Source organism: Pristiophorus japonicus, chromosome 7, assembly GCF_044704955.1.
Source record: "Pristiophorus japonicus isolate sPriJap1 chromosome 7, sPriJap1.hap1, whole genome shotgun sequence".
NCBI classification, from domain to species: domain Eukaryota; kingdom Metazoa; phylum Chordata; class Chondrichthyes; family Pristiophoridae; genus Pristiophorus; species Pristiophorus japonicus.
Genome location: NC_091983.1, coordinates 147713500 through 147729102, shown reverse-complemented (window position 1 = coordinate 147729102; position 15603 = coordinate 147713500).

Below are 15603 nucleotides of genomic sequence, written 5' to 3'. Positions count from 1 at the left end.
GTATTGTAGGGAAATACAACAACCAATTTATGCACAACAGTGTTCCACAAACAGCAATGACTTAATGACCAGATAAGCTGTTTCAGTGATGTTGGTTGAGGGATAAATATTGGCCAGAACAATGGGGAGAACTCCCCTGCCTTTCTTTAAATAGTGCCATGGGATCTTTTACATCAACCTGAGACAGCAGGCAGGACCTCAGTTTAACTAATCATCCAAAGTTCAGCATCTCCGAAGTGCAGCACTCCCTCAGTATAGCACTGGAGCATCAGCCTAGAGTTTGTGCTCAGCTGTGGGGTGGGACTTGAGCCCACACCATTCAGACTCAGAGTTGAGAGTGCTGCTACTGAACCAGGGCTGGCACTTACACCAATATTGAGAACTCTCTCAACTAGAAATACCCTGCAACTCCAACCATTTACTCATTGTAAGTAAATGTTTAAACAAGTTGAATGAAAACATTAAACTTAATTGAAAGCTTGACTCTGGACAAGCCCTGACCCCCTGGACAAGCTTAGCCAGAGTGGTCACCCTATGAGCCCTGCTCAATATTTTGTTGTAATTTTGTCTATGAGCAATGTCATGCAAGATGTAATTTGAAATACAAGGTCCTGAAAATTGCAGTGTAATTGCTGAGATATACCTACCCTGACCGATTTCTGAGCATGTGCTGACACCACCAGAATTATGTCGGTCAGGTCGAGGTCCAGTGATTTGATTGTTTTTTTGCAGTTTAGGAGCACATCTTGGGTGTGTCTCCTTTGCCCCTTCCCACCCCTATCGAAGAGGCCTGTAAGTCTGCCTGAAGATTCCCAGGCAAATGAGTTGCCAGGCCCCGCTAGCCTCTCTGTAAATAAACTGTAGATTGCCTTAAAACATATGTTTAAAAAAAAAATTTAATCCTCATGGGTCACAGCCTGGACCCTCTAGCTGGTTGCACCTGCTCCAGTGGGCCAGGAAGTAACCAGGTGTCCCTACATCAGATCCCTCTGAAGGCAGACAGTGCAGATGCCCTTGACGGTGTCTCTGTCCCTGGCCTGGCCACCCACCACTACAGGCTTTGTAAGGTCGTAACCAGGTCATGGCCTAGCTTTCCGATGCACTTCTGCCAAAGTTATGGTGGAAGTATACCAGAAGGACCATGGATTTTTCATGGCCAAATACAGCAACTTCCATATCCAGAGGAATGTTTCATAACAAATTGCAGGGTGACATAAATCCACCAGGAGTGAGAAAAAGAGAGATTAAGATTGGGAAACAGTGTGGTCAAAGTAAAGGGACTTGAGGCAGCTTTTGAAAGAAGGGATGGCACTTATGCAACTGAGGTGAGGGAGTTCGAGAGTGTAGGGAATAAAAAAGAAAGAACTTGCATTTATGTAGCATCTTTCATATTCACAGAATATCCCAATGTACTTCACAGCCAATAAATTGCTTTTTCAAGTCTAGTCACTGAAGGCAAACATTGCAACTAATTTGTGCATGGCAGTGTTGCACAAACAACCATGAGATAAATGACCAGTTAATCTCATTTGGTGATGTTGGTTGAGGGATATATTTTGGCCAGGACACTGGGAGTACACCCCTGTTCTTCAAATAATATCTTGGATCTTTTATGTCTACATAATGAGGCGGTTCAATGTCTCATCTGAAAGACGGCATCTCTGATAATGCAGCGCTCCCTCTAGGCTGCCGCTCCAGTGCTGTACTGAGGGAGTGCTGCACTGTCGGAGGTGCCGAACTTCGGATGAGTAGTTAAACTGAGGTCCTGCCTGCTGTCTTAGGTTGACGTAAAAGATCCCACGGCACCATTTAAAGAAAGGCAGGGGAGTTCTCCCCATTGCCCTGGCCAATATTTATCCCTCAACCAACATCCCCACATTCTCTCCATATCTACTCTGTCCAACTCATTCATAACTTGAAAGACATCGATCAGGTCACCTCGAAGTCTTCTCTTTTCTAAAGAAATAAGCCCCATACTGTTCAATCTTACCCCATAGCTGTAATCGCTCAGTTCCGGTACCATCCTTGTAAATCTTTTTTTACATGTTCTCCAGTCCTTCTATGTCTAAGAATGAAAGGGGATTTCATAGAAACATATAAAATTCTGACGAGATTGGACAGGTTAGAGGCAGGAAGAATGTTCCCGTTACTGGGGAGTTCCAGAACCAGGGGTCACAGTCTAAGAATAAGGGGTAAGCCGTTTAGGACCAAGATGACGAGAAACTTCTTCACTGAGAGTTGTTAACCTGTGGCATTCTCAACCGCAGAAAGTTGTTGAGGCCAGTTCGTTTGATATATTCAAAAGGGAGTTAGATATGACTCTTAAAGCCAAAGGGATCAAGGGATATGGAGAGAAAGCAGGAAAGGGGTACTGAGGGAATGATCAGCCATGATCTTATTGAATGGCGGTGCAGGCTCGAAGTGTCGAATGACCTACTCCTGCACCTAGTTTCTATGTTTCTATGTCCTTTTTATAATATGGATACCAGACCTGTGCACAATACTCAAGTGTGGCCTGACCAGGGTCCTCCAGAAATTTAACATAACTTCACTACTTTTGAATTCTGTACCCCTAGAAATAAATTCCAGTGTTTTATCATTTTTTTCCAATATTGGCTGTCGGTTTTTCTTATGTTTCTTAACTGCCACCTGCTGCTTGTCCAGTAATGACTACCCGTCCAATAGGATGTTTCCAGAGTTATTTGGAGGCAATGGAAAGAATTGTGCCCCCTCCTCCCCCAGTGATAGGACCTGAAGGGGTAGATCCCATCAGTGAGTCAGTCTGGCAGGTTAATAATTAACAGCGCCCTGGAGTACTGCACACCAGTCTCACTCAAGAATTAGATTAAGTCACTGGAAGAAGATTAATTCAAAGCCAAACTCCCATTGTCCAGTGTTTCACCTTAGGGCAAATTGGTCAAGGGACTCTGCTTACCCGCTCTCCCCCCCCACCCCACTAATTGGTCAGGCAACTGACGAGTACTTGCTTGAACTCAGTGAATGGAAGGCATGTAGCAGGAACGTCTCCTGAGCGATATATTGAGCTGGATAGCTCACCGTGAAATGAAAGAAGAACTTGGATTTATATAATGCCTTTCATGACCACCGGACATCTCAAAGCACTTTACAGCCAATGGAGTACTTTTGGAGTGTAGTCTTTGTTGTAATGTAGGAAATGCGGCAGCCAATTTGCTCACAAGCAAGCTCCCACAAACAGCAATGTGACAGTGACCAGATAATCTGTTTTAGTGATGTTAATTGAGGGATAAATATTGGCCAGGACACGATGGATAACTCCCCTGCTCTTCGAAATAATGCCATGGGATCTTTTACGTCCACTTGAGAGAGCAGACAGTTCCTCGGTTTAATGTCTCATCCGAAAGAGGGCACCTCTGACAGTGCAGCGCTCTCTCAGCACTGCACTGGAGTGTCAGCCTAGATTTTTGTGCTCAAGTCTCTGGATGTGTGAAAACAGAGCCACCATTCTTCTGACAATATTGCAGATGTACATCATACCCCACTAGTGGTTCTACTAATGAAAGGTGCAGAGCTTCAGCAGCAACTATTGCCTTTATGCAAACACGGCAGCACTAAACCTGGAGACGTAAGTGTGTGTTCTCTTACCTAGCCATGAGTTAATAGCCTCCAGTTGGTGTTGCTCTGCTTTTTACAGTGCAGGTTGTATTTAATACAAAATGTAGATTATAAATTCTGTCTGTGTGCAAATCAATCAGCAATTTAATTAGAGATGTAGTTTGTTGGAGCCCCTTTGTATTATGCCAAACATTAGCAGGGTAAGTGGTTGTGTTTTTGATCTTAATTAATTGACCATCTCAATTAGATCCAGGAGATCCACTACTCGGGAGGGTAAGAGGATCACTGTCGTCCTCTCTTTTTGTACCTGCTAATTATGAGGCAGTCACTAGCATGCCTAGTCTCTTGGCCACGAAATGTTTTGGGGAAAAGAAGAAAAGACCGATGTGGGCAACAAGGGAAGCACTATAAGGAATAAGGTGTGTTATCCTTGGCTCAGTGGTAGTACTCTCTCCTGAGTTATAAGGGTTCAAGCCCTGCTCTAGGCTGTCATACTGTGGAGTACTGAGGGAATATTGCATTGCCAGAGGTCCTGTCTTTCAGATGAGGCCCTACCTGTCTTCTCGGATCCCGTTGCATTATTAGAAGAGCAGGAGAATTATCCCAGTATTATGGCCAACATTTTGCATATCAAAAACAGACTAACTGATGATTCATTCCTGTTTGTGGCTCCTTGCTGTATGCAAATTGACTGCCATGTTTCTTACATTAGAACAGTGACTACACTTCAAACGTAATTAATAGGCTGTGCTGTGACTTGGGACATCCTGAGAACATAAAGAATAAGGATCCTGAAAATCTACAGGTTAGGTAACATAGGATGCAAATAGCATCAAGGCAACTGTCAGAGTCTTTCAGATGGTTGACCAAAATAAGTGATATATTTTAATAAGGGTGAATTGATTAGTTCAATGCTTCTATGCCTTGGCCTGCTAGCCTTATTTATTTTACTACAATTAGGGTGTATCAGAGTGGGACATTTGTAAGAACTTTCCACAAAATTATGAAAAATTGAAGAGCCCATACCAGTATTCCTTTGATAAAATGTGGGTCTGCTGAGAAATCGAAACCTTTTTGAGACACATACATTTTAAAGGAACTATTATATGCATCCAGATTTGGTTTAATGTCTTGGAGGGAAAAATATCTAATCAGAGAATGTAATGGGCAATGATTGTTTTAAGGTTACCATCAAAAGCTAGTGATGGGCAAATGTATAAATTTACATAAAATATTCCTCTGAATGACGGTGAGAATTTACAGGGACTCTTATGCCTTCTGCTTTGTCCAGTTTTTCAGAGTTTAATTGTGGAGTCTGTTTCTTCTTTTGCTGTTTTCACTCTAGCTGTAAAAGCTTTCAGTGCTGCTTCATGTCATCTGACAAAAAGAAAGAAACCAAAAAAAAAAGCGCACCTGAATTTATATAGTGCAGGTCACGACGTCAGGATGTCCCAAGGTTCTTTGCAACCAATGAAGTACTTTTTGAAGTGAAGTCACTGTTGTAATGCAGGAAATGTGGCAGCCAATATGTGCACATCCAGGCCCCGCAACCAGCAGTGAGACAACTGACCAGATTGTCTGCTTTAGGTGTTAGATAAAGGATAAATATTAGCCAGGACACTGGGGGAAAACGCCCCTGCTCATTTTCAAATTGTGTCATGGGATCTTTTATGTCCACCTGAGAGGGCAGACTTCCTTGGTCAGCACTGAAATGCCAGCCTAGGTTATGTACTCAAATCTCTAGACTGGGCCTTGAGCCTACAACTTTCTGACTCGGAGGCAAGCCTGCTACCCATTGAGCTGAGGCTGACAGGAAGTGATGGACTTCTTAAAATAAAAGTATGATATTGATGTTTGCTGTAAAATAATTTTTTTCTCGCACATAACACATTTGTAGATATTTCTATCATTTTAGCATTAAAAAGATGTTACTGTAGCAGGAAAAGGTTTAGAAAAGTGTTTTGGAAAAGAGTACAAAATGAGTCGTGTAAAAAAAGAAACTGCTTCATAACTTGGACTTAGTTTTTAGTTTAACTAACATGGTACTTTAATTTACAGTATTTTTTCTTTCAAGTTTTAAAGGTGATTGCTTATGGTTTATCATGTTACCCACGTAATAATGCAAAATGTAATTCATTGTATGTAAAGTGTTTTAAGACATTTGGGCATTGTGATAAAGTGCCATCAAAATGTCTTTATAATTATGAGGATCCATTAACCTCTAATTTTTTCATCTGTGTGTCATATACCTGCTGGAGCTGAGCAGATGGGTGACCTGATCCAAAGATCCAAAGTCATACGGAACTAGTTGCTAGGAAGCCTGCAAGAGTGTTCTCATTGGGGCTTTCCAATTTTGAGTCCGTTAATAATTTCTACTTTGGGTAAGGAGTGGATTGTATCCGTATTCTGCTGCTCTGTGATGCTGCTTGTTGTTACTTCAGTGTACTGGGCCACAGTGTTGCCCAACACACATCTGAAGTTGGGTTCTTTTGATAAAAGGAAATAACTTATTCAATGAGAATATAATTCTGTGACCGCAACATTCTGATATTTTCAAGTGCATCCACAGTGAGAAATGTAATTTTAGTTACAGGATTCCATTCTATAATTTTATATTTATTTCTATTTGGAACAAATATAATCATCTCAAGTATCAATATTTTAGTGTATAGTATATTCCACTGTTCAACCTTGCCCTGTCTGTTACTGAGCTGTCACTCTCAGAAATGACTGCAACTGATGGAACATGGCTTTTTATCATCAATACAAACATTCAGTTTAATGCAAGTATTATAAACTGTACAATGTAGAAAAAAATGATGACCAGCAATGTTATGCAGTGTTTTTCTCAATACTTTTTGCGCTAAGTTTACCTAGATCTATACTGAGGGGAAAAAAACTTTTTTTTTTTACAACGTTTGCACCCAGTGTCGGTATCAAGTGCTCCCATGCCAGGAGTTCTGCACTACACTTTCATTTACAGTACCATAATCTCAGCACAAAGTTCATCAAATCTAGAATTATGACTGCATTGACTTGAAGTCCTCCATAATCTAGTGCCCTGGCAGTAAAGTAGCATTATGTTGGTGCCAGTGCAACATCTGGAGATCACATAACAGTCCTTTGCATGTGTTACATGTAGGAGCCACCATTTACACCTAATTGCTAGAGTGAGTTTCATAATATAGTGGTGGATAAGAATAATGTGCAGCCAGGTTATACTAGTCACTTCCACTGGACAAATCTGGCTTCCTCCAAAACTTGGGGTGCCATTGGGCATGCAGGGGCATATGCAGGATATAATGTGTATGTATCTTTGCATATTATTATGATTTTGAGTGTTTACACTAGATATTTTCCCTGGGTTTACTTTCGTAAGAGCGTCCTTGCTCCCTACTATCTGGAGTGTGATTTTTATTAAATCAATATCTATACAAATGTCGTGAACACAGGGGTCAAACAACAAATATTTGATCTGACAGAATAAGCCACATGCCCTCAAGCAATTTCCTTGAATTTGGAGATTGCAAAATAAAGACTATTAGATTGTGGCTTAGGCTATAAGCTGCTAGTCAGATTTTTTAACAGTAAACAGATAAATGCACAGTGTTAAATACATAAATAGATTTACAGTAATTACAGACTATTTCCTTGGAATATTAAACAACAAAGGTGCTTTTCCTGCACGAACACAAAACTGAACCTTTAAACATGGTCCAAAATGAGTCTTGTGTAATGGTTCACTATCACAGGATGCCTGCTCTGACCTTTCACTGTCTTCCTCAGAACGATTGTTGATTGGGTAGACATCAGATGTACCATTCAAAATTCTTAAGAGATATAGTGGAACAAAGAACATTAAAAAACGTGTTCTCAAACTCAGAGAGCTGCCAAACAAATATATACTTAAAAAAAGACACCTGGATTTTTGTCTTTGAATTGAATGGCTGGAACCCTTTCCCAGGATACGATTAATCTGTTCTGAAATATTTGCTTGATGAATGAAACTTGGCCCCATCCAGAAAAACAAGACCAGCAAAGTATATTGATGCCTATTAAAAAGGAAAAATAACTGAAATGCTAGAAATCTTAAATAACATAAAATGCTGGAAAACACCCTCAGCATTGGGCCAGTTTTTTTGGTGTGGCAGGGCATCAAATGGTGCCTGCCATTAGTTAGACTTACCCCGTCCCATTCAACTCAACACATTTTTGCACTAAGTTGCTAAAAGTGCGAGGAAAACAAGATATCTGGGACCCGAGTAAACAGGGCAACTAACAGGGTATATCCTTAACCAATCAAATTTAAGGCTTCGGAAATAGGACTTTGGGAGGGCCAACAATGCAAGAGAATACACATTAAATGGTAGTACACTGAGAAGTGTAGAGGAACAAAGGGACCGTGGAGTGCATGTCTACAGATTCTTGAAGGTAGCAGGACAGGTAGATAAGGTGGTTAAGAAGACATATGGAATACTTGTCTTTATTAGCCGAGGCATAGAATACAAGATTATGTTTGAACTGTATAAAACGCTAGTTATGCCAGAGCTAGAGTACTGCGTGCAGTTCTGGTCACCACATTACAGGAAAGATGTGATTGCACTAGAGAGGGTACAGAGGAGATTTACGAGGATGTGGCCTGGACTGGAGAATTTTAGCTATGAGGAAAGACTGGACAGGCTGGGTTTGTTTTATTTGGAACAGAGGAGGTTGAGGGGAGACCTTATTGAAGTGTATAAAATTATGAGGGGCCAAATAGAGTGGATAGGAAGAACCTATTTCCCTTAGCAGAGAGGTCAAAAACCAGGGGGCATAGATTTAAAGTAATTGGTAGGAGATTTGAGGGGATTTTTTTTCGCCCAGAGGGTGGCGGGAGTCTGGCACTCCCTGCCTGGAAGGGTGGTAGAGGCAGGAATCCTCATAGCATTTAATAAGTATTTGGATGTGCACTTAAAGTGCCAAAACCTACAGGGCTACGGACCAAGGGCTGGAAAGTGGAATTAAGCTGGATAGCAAACACAATGGGCCGAAATGGCCTCTTTTCGTGCTGTAAATTTCTATGATTCTATGATTGAGAAGGAGGGTGAATTAAAGGGGATGAATTCAATGTCAAATCCGCTACAGAAAGAGAAATAAATAAAGGGAAAGAAAGATTGGATTAAGAGGGAGAGAGAGAGGAAAAAAAGACAGAAAGGAAAAGTACAAAAAGAATTAAGTTTTTAATTTTGCTTTTTAAAATCTCCCAACAATTGAAGGACTGAGACTCCACACTTATAATAGTTAATTTTTGGTGCCAACGAGGTTGATTGGCAGTCAATAACACTCAATGCACTGTTAAAAGGGCAGTTACACTTGTAATTACTCGCCCTAAATATCTGCCACAGGTTTAGTTTGTATCGACTGCAAATACATCAATCTCACGACATTCAATACATGTCAAGGGTGAGACAGGCAGCAAAATGCCCTCTTTGTGAAGTGGAACGATGCAACTTGGACAACAACTTTTGGATAATCACATTTAACCGAGCATCTGCCTCTCGCCTGAAGTTGCTGTAGCATTTACGCATATGCAACAGCGAGTGCCATTTGCCTCACCGTTATTTTGACACAAAAATCTGCCCCCATGTCTCTAGCTTGTCTTAATGTATTATTATCCAGACCTAAAATAATTTCTGAACCTGATTTTAACACTGTGTAATGTGACCAGGAAGCCACAAATCAATGAGATAATCCATCAAGGACACAAATGCTTCACTTTTATATGTTAACTTTAGCAGGAAACTGGAGCACCCATTTTTATACAGCTAGTATAACCTGGTGATGCAACAATATTTAATGTGCCTCGCTCATGTTCTTGGGTTAGATGTAACAAATGCAAGTGAACCTGCCTGTGCACTGCACCATCAAATGTGCCTTAACTCAACTAAGAATAGCACCCTCACTATAGAAAATACGTGTATTAGCTTCAGTACTGACAGGTTAAGTTGTCACATTAAAGTAGCTTGTCCTATGAAAACAAAGTGGCAATTTATGATTTATTTTTGCCACTCTAGTATCCCATATATGTTATAATATAGCAAATATTTCATCAGGCCTTTTAATGTTTTAATTTGAAATGGTAAATTGTGGCTATATTTATGATGTTTGAAGAGGGAATATTACGAATGGTAGCACACTCTGTTGGCATAATAGCCAAGTTATGCAACATGCAGAGGCTACTATGCATGCACTTTAAAACATTCTTGGGGAATATATGTATTTTCTGTTTTAAATGCAAATGCATGAGGGAAAGGTACTGAAGTTTCAAATGTTCTGTACCTGTATCATTTGCAGCTATTTTCTCTTGATTAGTTTCAGACCCAAGAATGAATAAGATCTGGTCAGAATGCAATTCACATTAAAAAAATACCAGGGTGCTTTTTGTATTTGTTCAATAGCAGCTGAATGTGCAAAAAATACATTTTTACTGCAGAATTACTTTGAAGAAATGTCATAATTTATTGTGTAGGCTGATCGCTTCAAACTTCAGAACTGTTTATTTGTTTGTTCTCTTCAGTTAATGAGAAACCTTCAGCTTTTATTGTGAATGTGTTGAATAATGTAGGTGTACCATTTTTCCTTTGAACTGAAATATAATGTATCAGTGCTGCTAGAATCTTATAGCTTACTTGAATAATTCATTCAGATGTTACGAACAAAAGTGACTAAACTGCATGTGAGTTATCCTCACCATTTTGATGAATTGTTTGTTTCTGCAACTTACAATAAAACAAATGTGATATTCTGCAAATTTCACTGTTTCCATTTCTTAATCACTGTTTACATGATCGGCAAAATAAATATGGATGAGAAGGCCAGTTCTTCTCTTAGCATATCCACCCACAGAGACGTTACAATTTTCCATCCAAATATTGCTTAATAATTCCATGGTTTTTGCTTCCATTACTCTGCCAGAAAGCCCATTCCATGTGTTGATCACTGTGAAGAACTTCCTGATGACAGTCCTACATTTTCCTTTGGCACATTTAAACCAATGTTTACTTGTTCTACTTTCACAGTCTAATTTGAAATAATTTTATGGATCTACCTTTCCAGATTTACAACCCTCTGACAGAAGAAATTTCTCCTATTCTCTGTTTTAAATGGGTGGCCCCTTATTCTACGATCATTCCCTCTAGTTCTAGTCTCCCCCATCAGTGGAAACATCCTCCCGGCATCCACCTTGTCAAGCCCTCTCATAATCTTATACGTTTCGATAAGCACCGCTCATTCTTCTGAATTCCAATGAGTAGAGGCCCAAACTACTCAACCTTTCCTCAAGTCAACCCGCTCACCCCCGGAATCAACCTAGTGAACCTTCTTTGAACTGCTTCCAAAGCAAGTATATCCTTTCGTAAATATGGAAACCAAAACTGCACGCAGTATTCCAGGTGTGACCTCACCAATACCTTGTATAGCTGTAGCAAGACTTCCCTGCTTTTATACTCCATCCCCTTTGCAATAAAGACCAAGATACCATTGGCCTTCCTGATAACTTGCTGTACCTGCATATTATCCTTTTGTGTTTCATGCACAAGTACCCCCAGGTCCCACTGTACCGCAGCACTTTGCAATCTTTCTCCATTTAAATAATAACTTGCTCTTTGATTTTTTCTGCCTAAGTACATGATCTCACACTTTCCAACATTATACTCCATCTGCCAAATTTTTGCCCACTCATTTAGCCTATCTATGTCCTTTTGCAGATTTTTTTGTGTCCTCCTCACACATTGCTTTTCGTCCCATCTTTGTATCGTCAGCAAACTTGGCTACATTACACTCAGTCCCTTCTTCCAAGTCGTTAATATAGATTGTAAATAGTTGGGGTCCCAGCACTGATCCCTGTGGCACCCCACTAGTTAATGGTTGCCAACCAGAGAATGAACCATTTATCCCGACTCTCTGTTGTCTGTTAGTTAGCCAATCCTCTATCCATGATAATATATTACCCCCAACCCTGTGAACTTTTATCTTGTGCAGTAACCTTTTATGTGGCACCTTGTCAAATGCCTTCTGGAAGTCCAAATATACCACATCCACTGGTTCCCCTTTATCCAACCTGTTCTTTACATCCTCAAAGAATTCCAGCAAATTTGTCAAATATGACTTGCCCTTCATAAATCCATGCTGACTCTGCCTGACCGAATTTTGCTTTTCCAAATGTCCTGCTACTGCTTCTTTCAGAATGGACTCCCAGCATTTTCCCAACCACAGATGTTAGGCTAACTGGTCTATAGTTTCCTGCTTTTTGTCTGCCTCCTATGTGCTCTTTAGCTATATCCTTCGTTATTTCAACAGTATTCCTCTGTTGCCCGTTTTTTATTCCTATGTGAACTACTTTGCAAATGTCCACATTAAATTTAATTTGCCACTGTTCTGCATATTTACATATTTTATCTTAACTCATTTTTAGTTTCTGAGCAGCCTTTACAGGTCCAATTGCCTTTCCTATGATCTGCAAATTTGCTTCGAGTCTTTGAAACCAAGTCATTGATGTAAATTAGAAACTGTCAGATACCCATAATTGATCCTAGGGGATCTCCACTAAGCACTTTCATATAATTTCTCAGCCAATTTCTTATCTATTCTCAAGATTTACTCTGATTCCGCACCATTTTGAGCTTAACCAGTATTGTTTATGCAGAACTGTCAAATGCCTTTCGGAACGCTAGGTATATCACTTCGTTGGGCTTTGAGCTTTGATAATCTAATTCACCTAACTCACTATCTGACCAGTTGAAAAGCTGTCCTTTCCAGAGAAATTGACCAATTTGAATGGAATTATCTTAGAATCATAGAAATTTACAGCACAGAAGGAGGCCATTCAGTCCATCGTATCCGTGCTGGCTAACAAAGAGCTATTATAGCATTAAATAGAATCTATAGCACAGAAATCTTCAATGTTGTCTAGTAGTTTGGCCTTGAGCTGCCCTTTCTTATTTTAGGTAATTCTGGAAATGTGGAATTCAAACAGACACCTGCAATTTCCATGAACTCGTTATGAAGATGTTCATAATAATGTAGGCGTGTATTTTATTGTGGGCCCATTATTTTGCATGTCATTCACATTTTAACAGACTCTGCATGTGTGGTAGATTTGCCAGAGTCTTGTCAAGATAAAACATTCCAGTGATGCAGAATCTTGTTGGCGGAGCTGGTATGGATAATGGACATATGGAAGAATTAGGTTTTTACAGTAGGACATCTGAATTTATGTGGAGCTGGTTCTGCGCATCTGCGTGCTTGCATCTAATGCTCTTTATTATTACAACTAACAGCAGATTTTGACTACATATACATAAATCATGGTACATATTTGTGAAACCTTACATGTAGATTTCCAAAAAATACAACTTTGACACTATCCTCGAATCCACTTGAAAACAAAATACTATTTATTTTTGAAATGGTACACTACATTTGAGCAAGATGTTCTCTGTTCTGGAAGAATTCTAACCTCTCATTGAAAAATCTAATCCAATATATTGAAGGAGTTAAACTTCTGGTCACCATTTCTTACTTTATGGAAATGGTATACGTGAAGAATGCAAAAGGCAGGAGGCAACAGAGCAAAGTAGCACTGGGGTAAGTGTAAACCACAAGGTTATAGGAAGGGACAATCTGTATGAATATAAAGGGGCTGCAGGAGGGGTCAAAACTAAAAATCATGGTTTAAAAACTAGTATTAAAACACTACCTAAACGCACGCAGCATTCGTAATAAAGTAAATGAGTTGGCGGCACAAATCATTACAAATGGGTATGATTTGGTGGCCATTACAGAAACTTGGTTGCAGGGGGGCCAAGACTGGGAATTAAACATACAGGGGTATTTGACAATTCGGAAAGATAGACAAGCAGGGAAAGGAGGTGGGGTAACGGGATTGTTTCTTAGAACAGTATGTTACAGAACTACAAGGGAGCAAGCTATCTTGGATCTGGTCCTGTGTAATGAGACCGGAATAATAAACGATCTCCTAGTAAAAGATCCTCTCGGAATGAGTGATCACAGTATGGTTGAATTTGTAATACAGATTGAGAGTGAGGAAGTAGTGTCTCAAACGAGCATAATATGCTTAAACAAAGGGGACTACAGTGGGATGAGGGCAGAGTTGGCTAAAGTAGACTGGAAACACAGACTAAACGGTGGCACAATTGAGGAACAGTGGAGGACTTTTAAGGAGCTCTTTCATAGTGCTCAACAAAAATATGTTCCAGTGAAAAAGAAGGGCGGTGAGAGAAGGGATAACCAGCCGTGGATAACCAAGGAAATAAGGGAGTGTATCAATTTAAAAACCAATGCGTAGAAGGTGGCCAAGGTTAGTGGGAAACTAGAAGATTGGGAACATTTTAAACGACAGCAAAGAATGACTAAGAAAGCAATAAAGAAAGGAAAGATGGATTACGAAAGTAAACTTGCACAAAACATAAAAACAGAAAGTAAAAGCTTTTACCGATATATAAAACGGAAAAGTGTGACTAAAGTAAATGTTGGTCCCTTAGAAGATGAGAAGGGGGATTTAATAATGGGAAATATGGAAATGGCTGAGACCTTAAATAATTATTTTGCTTCGGTCTTCACAGTGGAAGACACAAAAACCATGCCAAAAATTGCTGGTCACGGGAATGTGGGAAGGGAGGACCTTGAGACAATCACTATCACCAGGGGGGGTAGTGCTGGATAGGCTAATGGGACTCAAGGTAGACAAGTCCCCTGGTCCTGATGAAATGCATCCCAGGGTATTAAAAGAGATGGCGGAAGTTATAGCAGATGCATTCGTTATAATCTACCAAAATTCTCTGGACTCTGGGGAGGTACAGCGGATTGGAAAGCAGCTAATGTAACGCCTCTGTTTAAAAAAGGGGGCAGACAAAAGGCAGGTAACTATCGGCCGGTTAGTTTAACATCTGTAGTGGGGAAAATGCTTGAAACTATCATTAAGGAAGAAATAGCGGGACATCTGGATAGGAATAGTGCAATCAAGCAGACGCAACATGGATTCATGAAGGGGAAATCATGTTTAACTAATTTACTGGAATTCTTTGAGGATATAACGAGCATGTTGGATAGAGGTGTACCATTGGGTGTGGTGTATTTAGATTTCCAAAAGGCATTCGATAAGGTGCCACACAAAAGGTTGCTGCAGAAGATAAAGGTACGCGGAGTCAGAGGAAATGTATTAGCATGGATAGAGAATTGGCTGGCTAACAAAAAGCAGAGAGTCGGGATAAATGGGTCCTTTTCGGGTTGGAAATTGGTGGTTAGTAGTGTGCCACAGGGATTGGTGCTGGGACCACAACTGTTTACAATATACATGGATGACCTGGAAAGGGGACAGAGTGCAGTGTAACAAAATTTGCAGATGACACAAAAATTAGTGGGAAAGCGGGTTGTGCAGAGGACACAGAGAGGCTGCAAAGAGATTTAGATAGGTTAAGCGAATGGACTAAGGTTTGGCAGATGGAATACAATGTCGGAAAATGTGAGGTCATCCACCTTGGGAAAAAAAACAGTAAAAGGGAATATTATTTGAATGGGGAGCAATTGCATCATGCTGCAGTGCAGAGGGACCTGCGGGTCCTTGTGCATGAATCCCAAAAAGTTAGTTTGGAGGTGCAGCAGGTAATCAGGAAGGCGAATGGAATGTTGGCCTTTATTGCGAGAGGGATGGAGTACAAAACCAGGGAGGTCCTGCTGCAACTGTATAGGGTATTGGTGAGGCCGCACCTGGAGTACTGCGTGCAGTTTTGGTCACCTTACTTAAGGAAGGATATACTAGCTTTGGAGGGGGTACAGAGACGATTCACTAGGCTGATTCCGGAGATGAGGGGGTTAACTAATGATGATAGATTGAGTAGACTGGGTCTTTAGAACTCAGCAGAGGAGGACAAAGGGTTTGATTTGGGCAGGGAAAATGGAGTATGAGAAGAAGCTTGCAGGGAACATTAAGACGGATTGCAAAAGTTTCTA